This window comes from Ambystoma mexicanum, chromosome 2p (genome assembly GCF_040938575.1).
Source record: "Ambystoma mexicanum isolate Mex_15411 chromosome 2p, UKY_AmexF1_1, whole genome shotgun sequence".
Classification (NCBI taxonomy): Eukaryota; Metazoa; Chordata; class Amphibia; order Caudata; family Ambystomatidae; genus Ambystoma; species Ambystoma mexicanum.
The window spans coordinates 380,216,899-380,233,831 of record NC_090923.1 but is presented as its reverse complement, the minus strand read 5'-3'; the positions used below and the strand labels follow the sequence as shown (position 1 = coordinate 380,233,831).

Here is a 16,933-nt window from a genome sequence, read left to right as displayed (position 1 = left end):
GGGCCTGAGCTGGGTTGAATGGATGTCCGGTGGGTCTGCTCCTTTGTTAGTGATGTTTATACCTTCCTATGGTCCTGTCCATGTCTACGCGTGCTGTAAATACATGAAGAGTAACTGGAGTATTGTACAGATTGTACTTATGTGAATAAAGCCAACCTGGAAGCAAACCTAGACTACAGCTGGTCTGTACTTCAGTAATGCATCCTGAATGTCTAGCATAAGGCTTTACAACAGTCAGGTTTTCACTGCGCACTTTCTGGTAATTTCTGGCCAGCAGCATGCTTTCCGGTGGCCGTTATGATGTTTCCGCTGCCAGTAATGCATAATGATGTTGCAGGGCTTGGATGAGTGGGTTCAAACATCCCACAGGACAGAGGAATCTGTGGACATATCAGTGTGCACTGGCTTGCAGGCCAATTTTGTAGTACAATGTCATCTGCGTGACATCACAATCTGGGCCCTTCTCCAGAAAACCTATCAGGCGAGTGGATTGGGCGCTGAGTGATAGTTCCCCTTTAGCAGTCCCTATAGCTGTTAGATTACTGGCTCTACCATGTCAGATGGCTGGCCTGGACCATCCGTGAAAAATGATACTTCTACACTGTCCATCCCCAGAACACGCCAACCCTACACCCTCATGTCCAAAATGTTCTTCAGTGAAAAAACGGAACGTCCACCAGTAGATAAGACGTACATAGCAATACTGTAGTAGTACGGTCTAACCTCAAATAATACTCCCATCCAAATCGCGCCCCCCCCCACATACATGGGAGAAACTCCAAACCCAAGGGAAACCCTAGACATCTAAGTAAAAAGGCCACAACATGAACACAGAAAACAGGAGAACAAACAACAGCCCCGACACCTACACCACTAAATCACCCCTGGAAACATCCTATCCCACTATGAACGGCCCACGACACAAAACATGCACAGCATATGAAAAACGCCCAACACACATGTTCATCCTAACTACTCCCCCAAACCACAGCCAAACCTGACATAGATCAAAGTCAAAATAAAGTCAAATTGCTTCAATTTTGCCGAAATGCTCCGACAACCATTGCAAACCTCCGGGCGACTCCAGCACACTCCACAATCCGACTCTCCATCGAACAGGTGCTCCCATTGAACACTATCAGAAACTGTACTGTGGCTCCTGTGCAGGCACCGTTGCAAAGCAAGCTCGCCGGAACCATCATCACTTTGGCCTGGAACTTCACTGGCCATTTCACCTCCTTAGGCAGGGAACGAAACGCTTGTTACTTCTATCATTGCGTGGGCGTCGCAATGGTCGCCCACACACCAACATCCTGACGCGAGATCTGGGTGCTCTTTTCTAGGCCCCCATGATGTCACCATTACGGCATCAGCTGCATTGGGAGCAGGGCACTCCGTAATCGCTCCTCCACTCCAATCAGGCCTGTCCTCATCACTCTGCTCTCTACACCGGCAGAAATGCCACCAGAGGGAGAGTGGGGATGCCAAACACAGCGCGCAGCCCTGCTTGCCCCTGGCCGCCAGTTCTGATCCACGGGAAGATATACCTGTGCCTGACACTTGGACCTGAGTTGAAGGCGACCTCCCCATCTGACTCATGCCAGGGGAAAATGCTGCCGTACCACAAACAACAATAGTCACTTCTCCAGGCTGTGCTGACTGCCTGTTCGCCAAAGCTGCCAGACTTGCTATCCCTCTTGGTCAGGTGAGGCAGGCGTGAGGACTTGCACGGCACTGGAAAATCGCCTGGCGGGCCCCAAACCTGCTGATTTTGGCACAGTAACTTCGTGCTGACTCTGACTTTGTGCGTGTTGGGAAGGTTTTACCGGGGGCAGTGTCCGTGCCCTGCTGCACCCCCCTCAGCAGCTCCTAACCTTCTGCCTTGTATTTTCGTTGGCAGTGAAATAACGTAAGCAGGGCTCCCAGCAGGTAAGTTATGCTTCGGATTTATTGTCCATTGGTTGACACACACTCAGGGTTCATATAGTAAGAAAGAAATGTAGGCACATGACATACGGTAAGAGACACTGGATCCCCCACACCCATGCAGCCATCTTCCTTCTGCCAGCTAAACTAACAGTGCCCTTTAGAACACACTTAGACCCACATTCCACAAGCCCCGAGACTATGACATTACACCAGAACCTGACACCACACTACCTGATTCACATACAAAGCACATTACTACATAGCGCTTTCAGCGCCACCTAATAGTGCAAACTAGAATCAGGCACTGCCATAGTGGTTATAGGTCAAAGTTTCGACTCAAAAGGGTCGAACGACAAAAGGGTTGAGTCAATTCGACCGAAAAAAAGGGTTGCATTTATTTTATTGTTTTGGGTGTAAAAACACCTTTTTTTACCTACACTAAAGTAAAAAAAATATATACATAAAAAAATGCGATCCTTTTGTTTTCGGTCGAATTGACTCGACCCTTTTGTCATTCGACCCTTTTGAGTCGAAACTTTGACCGGACAGCGCCATAGTGGTATTAACTGGACGCTGATACATACATGTGTGTATCCTCCATAGGCTGGACCTCAAGGATTGGTGTTCGCAATCTAATAATGTCTGTCTTAGTGGGCTGTGGGTCTAGCACGTTACCTGCGTTTTTAAGACGATGCAAACATACATGCCAACATTCAGATGCACCTGGGAGGGAGATTTCCACAGGGAAATCGGGAGACGCATGTTTCCCCATAGGAATGCATTGGGGCTACAGTTATTTTATATACATGCCAAAACCCAAGATTTAGGCGGGAGACTCACAATTATTTATTGAAAAATCGGGCTTTTTTTAGTGTGTACTGCCTAAAATTATGATAACCCCAATGCAATCCTATGGGAAAAATACATTTTCCCGATTGCTGTTGTAGAAATCTTCCTCTCAGGGGCTCCCGCATGTTGGCATGTCTGATTTTAGTTGGGAGACCGTGAAAAATAGCAATATTTTTCACCTACCAATCGGGAGTCTCCCGCCTAAATCGGGAGGGTTGGCATGTATGTGCAAATACCTTCCTAGAGGGTCCCCTTGCTGTAATTTGATTATCTGACGCCCCTTGTGCTTATGGAGTCCTTCTTTTTGCCTTTTCTATGCATTTATGTTTTTTAGTTTTCCATCATTCTCTTCTCTTTTATGTTGTGGGTATTTGTACTTTGGATGTTCTTTATACTTTGATGCTTGTTTTGTTTCTCTCTAAAAAGATTTGTTTGTATTTTCCGGTCTTTGTTTGTGTGCGCCCTTAAGCCTTCGGGTGCGCAATAACCACCCTCCCGATTTAGGTAGAGACTCCCGATTTTGCAACAAAAAATTGCACTATTTTTTACTGTCTTCCAGCTAAAATAATTATATCGCCAATGTAGTCCTGTAGGAAAATTACCTTCTCCCTATTTCTGTGGGGAATTCTCCCTCTCAGTGGTTTAAGAATGTTGGCATGTCTGCTGATAGTAGCATTTGCAAAGCCCAAACTGATGGCTTTGTCAATTCTTATTTTTTGTCATTGATATTATTTATTTTCTATTTTAAATTACAAAAATACATTTTCAACTTTTAAAAAATGAGCGTATTTTTCTACCTATGACCGTTGTTTTATGGTTAAATGATTAAATGGATGTTGAACCAAGTAAAACGGCACAACGATTGTACAAGACTCTGGCTTCATGGCTCAACCAGACGGGACATGGGCCTGGCATTTCTTTACTTGCGCGGCCGCCATGTTTCGTTGGGGTGAAATACTTTCGCCATTTTACTGAGAACCGCCATGTTTCGTTGGGGTGAAATACTTTTGCCATTTTACTGAGAACGTGATAGTTTTGTGGAGCCCACTTCTTCCGATCTTATTTTGCACAGAAACTTTCGAGAATGAGCATAATTAATTGTATAAAATATAGCGCCTCCTCCGCTACGCCGACTCCTGCGACAAGTTTGCACACGACTTGCTCTACACTGGAGTGGTGACATAAGCTCACGACTAAATACAAATGCTGTGACGAAGAAGAGGGCGTGGCGCTAATGAAGTTCTCCGCCTATCCCTGTAGCGTTTTCGTTTCCACTAGGTTGCCATAGCGACGATGCACAACAAGTAATGGCTTCCCGCTCAACTTCCTGGGCCAGCCGGATTGAAGATGTTCTGTTTCTAAATTCACTGTAACGGTAAGATATAAGGAGCTCGTGGCGCAATGTTGCATCAGTAATCCGCCCCATATGTCGATTTCACTAACTCTCATATCGCAAGTGGTAAGATTGATGTTGAATTGCTTTTAGAGCACTTTACCGCATTTCTTGTATTGCACCTTATGGCGCGCTACAGTGTAATAAACATATACGCCTCCTTTGCTAACTTCAATTTACTTTTATGTTATGCTTGTTGCCAACGTTTTTACCTTTCCATCTTATTGCGCCATCTCCTCCTAGTTTTATCTCCCAGGTGCTTTTGTTACTAGCCAGATTTGGGCGGGGCAGTGCCTTTCCCCACGCACTCTGCAGACCTTGTTTAATTTCGTCTGCCTATTTAATGCAGTCGCATCAGCCTAGTATTTGGGTCTGCAATGCACGGTTGCAACTAACTGTCCTCCTGCAGCCTTGAAATGTATGTGTTGTGTTCTAGTGATCGGCCTGCTTTACGAACTAGTGTAAGTCCATATTTAAAATTTATTGAACAAAATGCAATTTTCAGACGAACAGGCAAGAAAAACTGAGATATAACAAAAGTCATGATCTGTGAGGTTCGGGTACTCTTTACGGAAGAGACGCTCAAATTTAATAACGGGTAGACGGATAAAGATTTTGATATCTCGAATCCAAGAAAAGACAAGGATAAGGGAAGCCTTATGAAGGCAGAGAGGCTTGCCCAGATTTCTGAAGATGTCTGGTGCCTACGACCTCCTACTTTCAATGTTGCCGGTTCACTCCAGATATTATTTTTAACTTTTCACTGGCAGAGAACAGTAGGGCTAGTATCTTGGGGAGTGGTTGGTAATTGGAATTTGTGACCGCCTATTCAGCCTCACACTACTACTAAACCAGCAGTGAACCCAATCTTAAAGGTAAAATATACATAGCTAGGTGGGTATAGCTCCTTTGCATTTTGTGGTAACGTGGTAGTGGGCAGGCTATAGTCTCAGGAGGGGTGTTGTTGTGGGCCTGTGTGTGGCCTATGCGCGTGGTGCAGCGCAGTGACACACTCTCTCTCTCTCTCTCTCTCTCTCACTGGTTTGCAGGCTCCGTCTCGGTCTGCCTTGCGGGCACGAGGATGGGCCTCTTAATTCAAGCTTCTGCGTCATGATGCGGGTCACGTGACACCCAATTCTTATAAAAATAGGCGTTGGGTCCTCAGAACAAGTTATAACTAAGAAACAGGCAGAACAGTGTTTAATGAACATCTATAGTATATAGCTCCTTCATATCAAGCTACTCACTGTCTCTTGAGTGACTCCTTTTCAGGTGCTTAGGTCATAATCTTTGAGTCGCACCGGCATCCTTCTCGAGTCTCTGGTGGGATAGCGTCGTTCTGCCTCATTGGTAAGGGTCAGACCTCAGAGACGTCCTTGGGTGCTGGCTCGACAGCTACTTCTTGATAGGGGTCTCCTAGTACGTCATCTTCTGTCATCGGCTTTAGGATGTTGAGCTGTGGGGTCCTGGTTTTGTCCAAACCAGTCGGCCGACAGCCGAGGGATGCCTGATATTTCCTTGCAGAAGCTAGAATTTCACGTAACCAGTCCGTGGACATCGGCGGCTGTCACTTGTGAACCCTGTACTCGCACTTCCTTCAATGGTGTGGGCTCCTGTGGAGCGAGAGCGTCACTTCTGAGTGGCGAGTTCTCACTAGGACTGTGTCTCCAACAGCTATGTTGTGTTCTCTTAGCCCTCGCCTGTTGTTCTCTTTCTGGATTGTCGCTTCTCTTTTGGCCTGTACTTCTCCGCTGTCTATAGTTCTTGGAACTCTCCCTTCTAGGTTGGGCAGAAATGTGTGTGGACACCTTCAGAAGAGTGCCTCGGTTGGAGCTACCCCCGTCGAACAGTGTGGGGCCGTCCTGTACTTGAGGAGAAATTGGAAGAGGGCTCTTTTCACACGACCCTTGTCCATGCTCTATGCGGTAACACTTATTGAGCGTACACATGGAGCGTTCCGCTTTGCTGTTTGCATGTGGCCACACTGGCGCTATTTTTCGGTGACTGATGCCTCTCTTGGCTAGGAAGTCCTCCAGGCCCGTGCTCTGAAAAGGGGATCTGTTGTCTGAGCACACTTCTCTGGGGAAACCATGGGTTGCAAAAAAAAATTCCATTACTGGAATGACGTCTTGGAGGGCTAACGATGGGACAAATTCGACTTCTGGGTATTGGGACCACTGTTCTACCATCACTAGGAAGTGTGAGTCTCTCTGGGTTGACCCGAAATTCATGTGGACGGTGTCCCATAGCCCTTGCTTCTGGATATCTGGTTCTCTGACGTGAGGGGTGGCGGTTTGGGACCATCTGCAGGCTTTGATAAACGTTTCCACCTTTGATTCTAATGCTGGGAACCAGACTTTAAGCTTAAGGCAGGCTTGTTTTTGCAGCGCCTTGGTGGGCAAGAGTTATTACACGGTCAATCAACCCTGTGGGGATGACTGTGTGGGGCCCTGTCAGTAGGAATTCATTGTCTGTGAATGTGAATTCACCTTGTGCCTTCCACAGTGGCTCTAGCGTGTGTTTGGCTTCTTGCATTTTTGAGCCCAGGTCCTCTAGGACTGACTTCCATTTTCCTGATTCCATGGTGCACACAGAATCTGGAAGCATCTGTCATCTGCGGACGCTGCTTTGATCTCCTCAATGTCGATTGATTTGGGGACGGAACTCTCTATGACGATTCCTAGGTGCTCCTCAGCTGCCGCTACGTCTTTGGGGAAGATTGTGTTGTACGGCTTGGGGTGTCGAGAGAAATAGTCTCTGGCATTGCTCTGTCCAGGTTTGTTTTTCAGGTCCACATTATATTCCTGGAGTGCCAGCAGCCATTTTTCAATGTGAGGAGGAGGGTTTGCTGACCCACCCGTCATGATGGGAAGAAGGGGTTTGTGATTGGTTACCACCTTCACCGGTTTCCCGTAGATATATATGTGGAAATGGCAGCATCCCCACAGTAGTGCTAGGACCTCACGCTCTATTTGTGAGTATCTTTCTTCTGTGGGCGAGAGTGCTCGACACGGGTATGCCACGGTCCATGACGTGCCGTCATTGTTGGCTTGAGTTAGGATGTCCCTAGTACAAATGGGCTTGCGTCCACAGTGATTTCCGTGCTCTTCTGGGGATTGAAAAACGACAGTATGCATTAATCAGATCACTTTCTTGATGTTATCAAATGCTGTCTGTGCTAGGGCTGGCCATCTCCAGGTTGTTGTCTGCTTGGTGAGGTTCCTGAGGCGTTCTGACACAGTTTTCTATGAAGCGGCCACAGTAAGTGACCGTGCTCCGGAAACTCCTTACTTCTGACACCATTTCAGGGGATTTGGCCTCTTGAATGTCCTTGACTTTTGCCGGATCAGTGGAAATCCCTCCATCTTGGAATACGAAGCTGAATAATTTGATTTTGTTTATCAAGAACTCACATTTCTCGCGTGGAGGGTTAAGCCCAGGGACTGGGTTCTTGTCAGGACCTCCAGGTGCTCGCTCTCAGATTTGGCATGTATTAAGATGTCATCACTGACTTTTAGGGTGCCTGGTAGTCCTGCCAGAGTGCTGCGAATGGTGTTCTGGAACACCTCTGTGGCGGATGAGATGCCGAAGTTGAGCCGTTTGTACCTGTGCAGACCAATGTGAGTGGTGAAAGGCATAATGTACCGGCTGTCCTCGTGGAGTAGGAGCTGGTGGTAGCCCAACCGGAGGTCAAGCTTGGAAAATACTGTGGCACCGTCTAGCTCTGCGATAACGTCAACCAGGGTGGGTGTCAGGTGTCTTTCCCTCCTGATCGCCTTTTTCGGCAGCGTCATGTCCACGCAGATGCAGACTTTGTCCGGTTGTTTGGGCTTGTGTGCCACAACAATCGGGGGAAACCCATGGGGTGGGTCCTTCAACCTTTTCAATGATGTCGAGGTCGATGAGGTCTCATATCCTTTTTTGACTTGCTTATGGAGGTGGACGGGCACTCTCCTGTGCTTCAGAGCTACAGGCTGGACCGTGTTGTCTAATTGGAGCCTGATTGGCTTTCCTACCATCGCCCGATCCCTGTGAATATGTCCGGGAACCTTTGCACAAGAAATTGGACATCCTCTACAAATACCACATGGGCGAAGTGGACGAGACATAGGGCTTTGGCCGCGGCGCAGCCAAGTAGCATCAGTGTTGCTACCTTAGTGACATAAAACCTTCCTCGTATGGATGCCCCATAATGCTAATCGGTGGCGATGGAGGCGCCTTCCAGTGGTAGAGGAGTTTTGACACCAAAGGTGAAGACACCCTCTTTTACGTCTTGAAGTGCAGGGGGTCCTGGTAATGTCTGGTATTGTTCATCAGCCATTACGTTCACCGAGGCTTCTGTGTCAATGAGTACGTGAACCGGAGTGTCTAGGATAGTCACTGTGTGCATCGGGTTGGCGTTTTCCTCCGCTGATGCAGAGAAAATATCCTCATCTTCATCTCTTAAACTCGCACTAGGAGGGTCTCCTTGTGGGCCACTGGATGCTGTATTCGTGGATTGACTCGCTCTATCCTGCCGGAATCCTCTTGGGTGTTCCTTCCCTCTCAGCACTGGGAATGGGGCTGAGTCTCTGCACACCCTCGCAAAATGGTTTGGGATGGCACACGTTGTGCAGGTGTACCCCTTTGCCGGACAGTCTTTTTCATGAGGGAGGTCATACCCACAGTCCGGGCAGGGGTCGGGAGAGGTAGTGTCAGTTTCTTCTGCCGCAAGGCATTTCTTGTTCCTTGGGTCCTTGGAGGTTGCCCTCCTACTAGGCACAATTCCTCTAGCTTTGCTGATTTCATGGCTGACTCCATTTTGGAGGCCCTTATGTCCGCTAGTTTGTGAGAGCGCCCTAGTTCGAGGATCCTGGGGAGCGTGATGCCTGGTTCTCCCAGAATATTTTCTGGAGCTTTGCTGATTGACATTCAATTATAATTTGGAGTCTTATCTCCTCTTCTTTCTCCCACTCACAGGTTGAGGCCAGGGGCCTGTGACAACTGTGGCATTTTTTCATCACTCTGCTGCACCGTGCGCATTACAAACTTTTTGTAGTCCCTGTTCACCATAGGGGCACCATCAGCGCCTTGATGGCTGCATCACATGAGTCGTCTGCAGGGCGCAGGGTTTTAAACAGTTTGTGGACCGTGCACTTCTTGGTGAGGTCGTCTTTTTTTCCCCCCGTTGCGTTGAAGTACATCTCTTAGCACTCCCACCACAGTGCCCTTTGTGGCCCTAGTGATGTTGGGGCCCCGTCTATGTCAAACTCACATAGGGTTGCAAGCAAGCCAGGTTGTTGGGATGACCCTCCCTGCAGGCGTGGTGCAGCGGGGGCTGCTGCAACCTCCTCAGCTGACATGGCTCCTGGTATGGGGCGTCGGCATGGGTATTGATGCAGGGCTGATAGGAAGACCTTCAACAGGTTGCACAGGTACTCCCGGGGAGCCGCTGCCCCTATGGGTGAAGTAGGCTGTCTCACTTTGGTGGGGTGGCTGCGCTGGCACGTTGCCAGTATAGTGCCAACATGGAAGGTGTGGATGCAGTGCACAAGCATTCTCCTGTGGGAGCCGCGCTGATCTTGAGAAAAGAACACTTTTTTTTTTTTTTTTCAAGGTGGGCCTTCACCCCGCTGATTGAGAGGCGAGTGCAATGGTCTACGCCAGGGGTCTTCAACCTTTTGCACACAATGAGCAAAATGTGCATATCAAATGAAATGGTGAGCAACATCCACTTTTTGACGAAACATATCGGGGCTCAGTTGGTGGAAAAATTTCACTTGCAGTACTTAATATTTATCTAGACCATGTGCAATTCTAGTAAAGGAAATTAGCAAGACCTTTAACTTCATTTGACATTAAGTGGTTGTTTACAGGAAATGTTGAGGGAAAGTGAGTGGTCATTAGGCTCTTTTTGGATACATAGGACCAGTCAAGTTGTTCAAAAATATAGTAGGACTAAATGAACATCACCAGAGGTGTTAGGTTCTCAAGCAAAATATTCATAGTGTTTTGCAAATGTTTGGACAGTAAAATTGGTTGCAAATAGAGAAATGATTTTCAGGTGTACTTTGCAATTCTGGCCAGGGATTTTCCGGGACCTTTGGTGGCAAATGGTGCATACTAAGTATATATGACCAGCAATACTGTCCCTCAGTCATTGATTACTGTATTGTGGACTGTGCATTCTTCAGGAATGTTATGAATGTTTGCATTTGTGATTCAAAAGAGAGTGATCACTGTTCTCTTGAGTTAATTTTCCAATGGCCAGGGGTAGGCATCACAAAGAAAATGTCTGACAGCAGAGGGGCTGGTTGGCGATGCCTAATCTCGACGAGGAATCTCAACAAGGAGGCATTTTAAAGAATACACATTTGTAAAAATTAAGATATGCTCTCTAAACTGGTAAAACAATTTAGAGGCCACTGAGTAAAGTGTCATTTTGAGTTTTTGGTTGAAACCTTCCGGGACAGAGCTGTTGGCAAACAGTGTCTTCAGGTTAAGGAAGGGATGTCCCATGGTTCGGTGTAGAATGCAGAATCTCAAAATGAAAATTGAAACATGATTTAATGAGTGGAGTGTACACGTCTGGTCATATTTATAGTTGCAAAAGGGCATATAAAAATTGCTTAAAGATGCACAAAAAAATCTACTGAGAAACAATGGGAGCTTTATTTGAAGGACACCAAATTGTTTTATGTTTAATGCAATTGTTGAGATGGGCAGTATGCAATCTCCTTGGACAAGTAGTCGTTGGACCACCAATCCCCCCATGGTTATTGGCCGATTTCCTTACAAGACATTGCTAGCAAGATGTTCTCCAAATGTTTGTTGCCCAGACTGGAGGAGTGGGCTCTAAGAAGAAACGTCTTAAAGCCTCCCAAGCGGGTTTCAGGGGAGCGCTCATTACAGTGGACCACTGCTTCAACCTGAGCACCATCATGGAGAAATACGGTAAGGTTAAGGGAGGGAGATTATATTCTGTTTTTTTTCACATTTCACATTTGGAGGAAGCATTTTATTTGATAGAAACGTAGTGGCGTAATTTACATTTTATTGGGACCCCTAATGGTTTGTTAAATCTTATCCAACTGTAATACGCAGACATCTCGGGGTCTGTCCAATGTACAAGCTCAGGGAACTATACATTGTTTTTCCCACCAATAAAGGTGAAAAGCAGGCATGTCAGTTGGTCCCAATGTATTCTTTTCAGTCTTTTGACCCTAGCACTTCTCTTAGGAAAGTTAATCCACCCTCCGAAGTGTACTTTTTGTAGCATGCTTTATGCCGATGACACAGCTATTTTGCACTTTAACATGGCAGGTCGCCAACAGCGCCTGCTATACACAAATGACTAGTTTGATAAAAACAAAATTGATATGATAAAAACAAAATTGTTGGTGTTTGGGAAAAGGGTGAAACCTTGTAGCTAGTTTTTAAATGAATGTAGATATGAGGAGGTAGTCTCATTTTTATTTGAGCCTACTCTTCTCAAATAACAGTGTTTTGGATCAATCATTTTAAGAAGACAGCTGAAGGGGCATTAAAGAGTTCTTTTACAGTTTTATTTCAGGTCTGAGGCATTTAGATTGGACAAGTGCTTGGAGGTATGTAAAGCAAAGGTCTGTTCCATGATTTCGTATGGCAGCTAAATCTGGGCTGGTTTGAACTGTCATGTCCTGGAGGGGATGTAATATAAATTCCGGTGCCAAATAGGTCTCCCTCCAGGTAAACCTGGTAGCACTGTATGAGCTGTATTGGTGGTGTTCAGTTTGGAGGTTACCTCCTAATTATTTTGACATGTAATGGCAAATAGTGCATTTCAAAGCACCTGTGGCCTGTTACATTGGTGAAGAAGTGGTTAGGAATAAACATAATATTTTTCTGAAAGGTTTAGAGCCTCTTTTCTCTTCCGCCCAAATGGGTTTTTGCACAAAACATGGTGGCCAACATTGATCGATACTTTGAGCATTTGACAACCACTTACAAAAGGGGTTTGGTGGTGTTAACTAGGTATTTGGATTAATTAATTGGCTTGTTAATTTAAACTTGTTAACATTACAATTGGATTTGAATATAATGCAAATTAGTTATGAAAAGTGTGTCATGCATTTGGCTTATCTGCCCGTTATCTAAGTGCCAGATGGGCAGAGTATCAAATGATGACAATTTTTCCACTAGGACACTGTAATAATATAGGTGACACTAAAAGTAATATTTCCGATAAATGTAATGCATGGTGGCATCAAGCACCAACCTTACTTGTACAAAAACTAAGACAGGAACATGTTTTAATAAAGGAAAGTTGGTCATGCATGTCACTCATTTGTCCATTATGCTCCTACTAGCTGTACAAAGGAACAGAATGTGACGATTTTCTCCAGGACACAAACATGGTTCAATTATTTTGCTCAGTAATACATTTATCAGCTGTGCAAATTATCTGAAGATGGCAGGGTTTGAACAATGACACTGCTATAATAAGAGAGAACATTTACTGAAACATAATTTGCCCAGTCACAACAAACTCAAATCTTGCATGTACAAAAAATAAGTTAACTGAAAGAGCACGCTCATTGGCCAACATTCTCACACATTCCACGACTGTCCTCGCTATGTTGCTACTGAGGTCTAGCCCCTTCAGGATCTTCTTCTAGGCCTCCACACCATGGCCCAGAGCAACTGGCGATCAACAATTTAGTGTTCCTCGAGCAACATGTTGCTCCCGAGCTACACGTTGGGGTTTACTGCTCTCTGCATTGCAAAAATTCTGGCTGTAGACAGTGGTGTGCAATGTGAGGCTGCTTATGGTGCGGGTTCCCTTACCGGGGGTCCTTTACCGGTGTGCCGGATATAGCAGATTTCCCCAGTCGGCGGGCGCACACAAAGGTCCATGACCCTCGTCGCCAATTTTGTGGGCCTGCAGGCGTGTGAGACACACACAGACACACACAGACACACAGTTACTGGTTGGCAGATTCGTCTCAGTCTGCCTAGCGGGTGCGAAGACGCGCCTCTTTATCCAAGCTTCTGCGTCATGACGTAACGCATCATAACGCGGGTCACGTGACACCACAGGTGTGAGGTGATGGCAGTAGTATCCCTCACAGCAATAGTAGTTAGTCTCTAAAATAAAAGCTGGTCCATTCAACATTATGTGAAAAACATATGCTTCAATTAAACAATAAAAAAAAACTAAGTAAAAACACTTTACAAAAGCCAACCTCTTAAGAGTACACAGAAAATGCAGATTACTGAGAAGTATGGCCTTCTGGGTGTGTACTTGAGCAGCAGTGTTCAGGCAAGAAATTGCACCAATGTCACAGTTCAAAAAGATTTGCTGAAACAGCAATGTGGAAGAGGGGGGGGGGGGTTACAAGTTACTAGTGTCCCAGAAAGTGGACCAGGGGGACAGGGCATCTTAGTACCTTTTTCTTGTCTTTAGAAGGTTTGACAGCATTGAGCCAGGCTTCTTGGTTCTTTAGCTGCGGTTGAACCAATGTCGAAATGGATCAAGTTGATGCGATTTCCATGAATAGGTTGTCATTGAGTCATTTAGATGGTTCAGGCTCCCGAAGGGTCTTGTCGGCATTTCAGATGGTGAAGCAATGCCTTTGAACGGTTTGAGTTGTGGTTGTGTCGGGGGCGAGATGATGGCTTGTGCTGGGTAAAGTGGCCGTTCGCGACAGTCAGTTGAATGTGTCCCAGCAGGCTGAGTTTGTGCTCTATCGGTTGCTCCCTTTGTCAAGCCTGCGGTTGGGGTAATTTTGTTCCTGAAGCAGCACTGGGGGTCCTCTGATGGATCGAAGGTGTCAATTGCAGTCAAAGATGGCTAATGGCAGCAAAACACATTTTCAGATCCTCTTGGGCTTCCTGGGTGCCGAGAGTCCGGGGCTCTAGGACAAGGTGAATCCTTCTGATGCATTCCCAATCCAGGGAGCTTGGTTGGCACTTCCCAGGGTCCTTTCACCTCCAGTCATAGGGGCCTGGTTTCAGTGCAGCCAGCAGTTGAGACTATAGTGCAGCAGCAGATCACCCCCAATGTACCCTGTTAATGGGTAGGGACCTCTGCCTTGTGTGTCTTCTATGTTCACCTGCATGACTGGACTCTGGAATGAACTGCCCTCCCAACAGTGGTCCAAAGGCGCATTCTTATTTTTCATGATGTTCAAAGGAGTGGGATACCTTTTGATCTAAAGGCAAAATGTCACAGGGGATTGGCCCAAAGCATCCCCTGTTAAAGTAACAAGTGATCATTGCTTGCCTTCTGACATCATATCTAGAGTGCCATGTACTGCGAGAAATGGAGTGGACACGAAGGAAGAGAGCCCTGGCATGAAATAAAGAAGTGGGACCTTTTCTCTCGTCCACTTTACCATGTGTTTGTGAGTGTTTTATGTGCAGTGAAAAAACATTAGTTAATTCAGGATTAAGATCTGATTCATTGCAACAAAACCCATGAAATTCAGTGGCGCTCGAAGTGGCGATCATCTCAACTCAGAGCCGCCCCTCCCCCCCCACGCCATGTCCTTTCTCTCATTATTAATCTATGCTGTTAAGTCATGTATGCGCTCATGGGTTGAGTAAACTGTGTGGGGGAGCTTTGAGTTAAGATGGTAGCCCATCCTGCACCCAATGAATTTCATTATTTTTGTTAAAATAAATCGGATTATCTTAACTCTGTATTAACTAAGTTTTCTTTCCCTGAATTTCAAGGGTTTTGTCAGCCTTGTTCACTTTTCCCATTGCAGCAAATAGTTCAAAAGACGCATGGTCATTGCCAGTGAGCCAGGCCTACAGCCAAGGCCCATACCCCCCTCATTATTACAGTGTCACATTTCACCAGCCAAGGGTACTGTACTAATGTTGGTGGTTCCCTGCATGTTTTGGCATACACTTGGAAAATATATATATATATTTTTTTGGGCCCTCCTTTTAGCAAGTGGCTGTACTCGATGTGAGTAAAATAACATGCTGAATTACCGTAGGAATGGTAAACCGCTCTGCAATTTAAAATTCTTCTCCACTACAATTCTTGTGACCCTCTCCTCCTTTTTTAGTATCTCCCCCAGCATGGGTAAATGTTCTCTGACCCTCTCCTCTTGACCACTTTCTCTTGTCGGCTTGTGTGATGCATTTGTTTAGCACATTTCCGCTGGAATCTGTGAGAAATCTGAGGGTATTCTCCTAGTAAGACCTCGAGGATCCCTTATTCAGGTGGCCATGGCATGGCCATCGCTATTGTATCCAGTTCGTGGGGGTGGATCACCTGGGTAGGGGAACCCGGGGTTATGCTCGGGGGGGGGGGGAATACCCCAGGTGAGACACGGTATTGTGCCAGAGAAGGGCGAGATATCTGAGGCTTTCATAGGCTGTATTGCATCTGCCTCCCTTCCTCCTGTTAGATCTCGCCGGCCCAGATTCAACAACCCTTTGGTATGTAATCAACCCTTTTGGGCCCCAAACCTGGTTACACCCCAAAAGCATAACTCTCAGAATTCTTGTTTCACCAGTCTGCATTGGAATACTCCCTATCCTTTGTTCCGTTCCTCTGATTATCATTTTCCATATTCCCAACCTGATCAGACAAAACACTGATTCCCACAATCCCCTTGGTTCATGTCACGGCCCCAGCTATTCCCACTTACCATGCAAACCCTACCAATCCTGTCCTTCTGACTGTCATTTTCCAATTCTCAACCTTCTATGACTGAACACTACCATTCCCGTCATCCCCTTTGTTCTGTTCTTCACCCCGGTCATTCTCGTCCATTACCCAAACCTTCCCTGTCCCATCCTGTAGGATACTCTGACACTTCACGCCTTTTTCGTTCAAACACGAACACTGTCTTTCCTCATGAAAGACAACAAACTAATGTGTACCTGACATGTCCCAACCTGACGGTTGGGCAAAGTTCGGCAATTGACTCAAATCACACACACCTGATGGCCCTTCCTTTTCAGGGATAAAAGGTGGAGCTGGAGAGAAAAGTTGTCATCCCAAGAATAAGGAAGCTGAAGGTAATAGTAAAGAGATGGCAAAGGTGAACCCGAAGGAGCATGCCGGCGATGAAGCTATTGCCCAAGTACTAGCAGTCAAGAGCAGTCCGAGCACGGCAGAGGGAGTTCCAGGGGTGAAGCTATCATCCAAGCTTCAAGAATAAAACTGATAGATACATTTGTGTATTTCAATTGAAAAGGGTCAGGCCAAAAGAGGGGGACCCACGGGTTAGACCATCACCCTACATGAATTTTGGAATACAGTTGAGAAGGGTCCGCTCCCAGAAGAGGGGGATCCAGGGGTGAATCATCCGTCACGCGGTGAACATTGGAAAATAACTTTCATTTGTTAAAGGAACTTTTGTTTTATTGTTTGAACACGTCAGGTCCTTGAAGGCAAGAGACTTTCAAGTGAAATGAGAATTGGCCATCGACGGCTATGATTAATGAAAGCTTGACGGTTAAAAGCTGAACTATTATCTCGTGCTCTAAAAGCCAGAGAGTGTGACCTGAGAACTGCCATTTGGAACTGTCGTCTTGTGCTGGAGAGGCCCGAGAGCGTATTGTGCTCCAAGCTCCCATGTTACCCCATGTTCAAAATGTGGGGAAGGGAGACCCAGTCTCCCGCACCCTGACATATAATTTGAGAAGTGTAAAAAAAACTGTTTTGAGTTTTGTTTTTGTGGGGAATACAACTGCTTATGCATGCAACCTATTTACTCTTCGTGTTGAAACGTGTCGCGTTGGTGTGAAAGGATTCAGAGGAACCAAAAGCCCCTATCT

At 46.2% G+C, this 16,933-nt stretch overlaps 1 protein-coding gene across 3 annotated transcripts in view; it reads left to right on the top strand.

The window, feature by feature from the left end:
- The first annotated feature begins 4,011 nt into the window (after window positions 1-4,011).
- CEP15 (centrosomal protein 15) overlaps window positions 4,012-16,933 on the top strand; it is a 228,297-nt gene continuing 215,375 nt past the window's right edge. For 2 of the 3 annotated variants that reach the window (XM_069643749.1, XM_069643748.1), the window contains exon 1: window positions 4,038-4,153. The gene's annotated coding sequence lies outside the window, so the exon portion shown is untranslated. Of the gene's footprint in view, window positions 4,154-16,933 lie in introns of all 3 variants that reach the window. The other variant, XM_069643747.1, reaches the window with a different exon arrangement.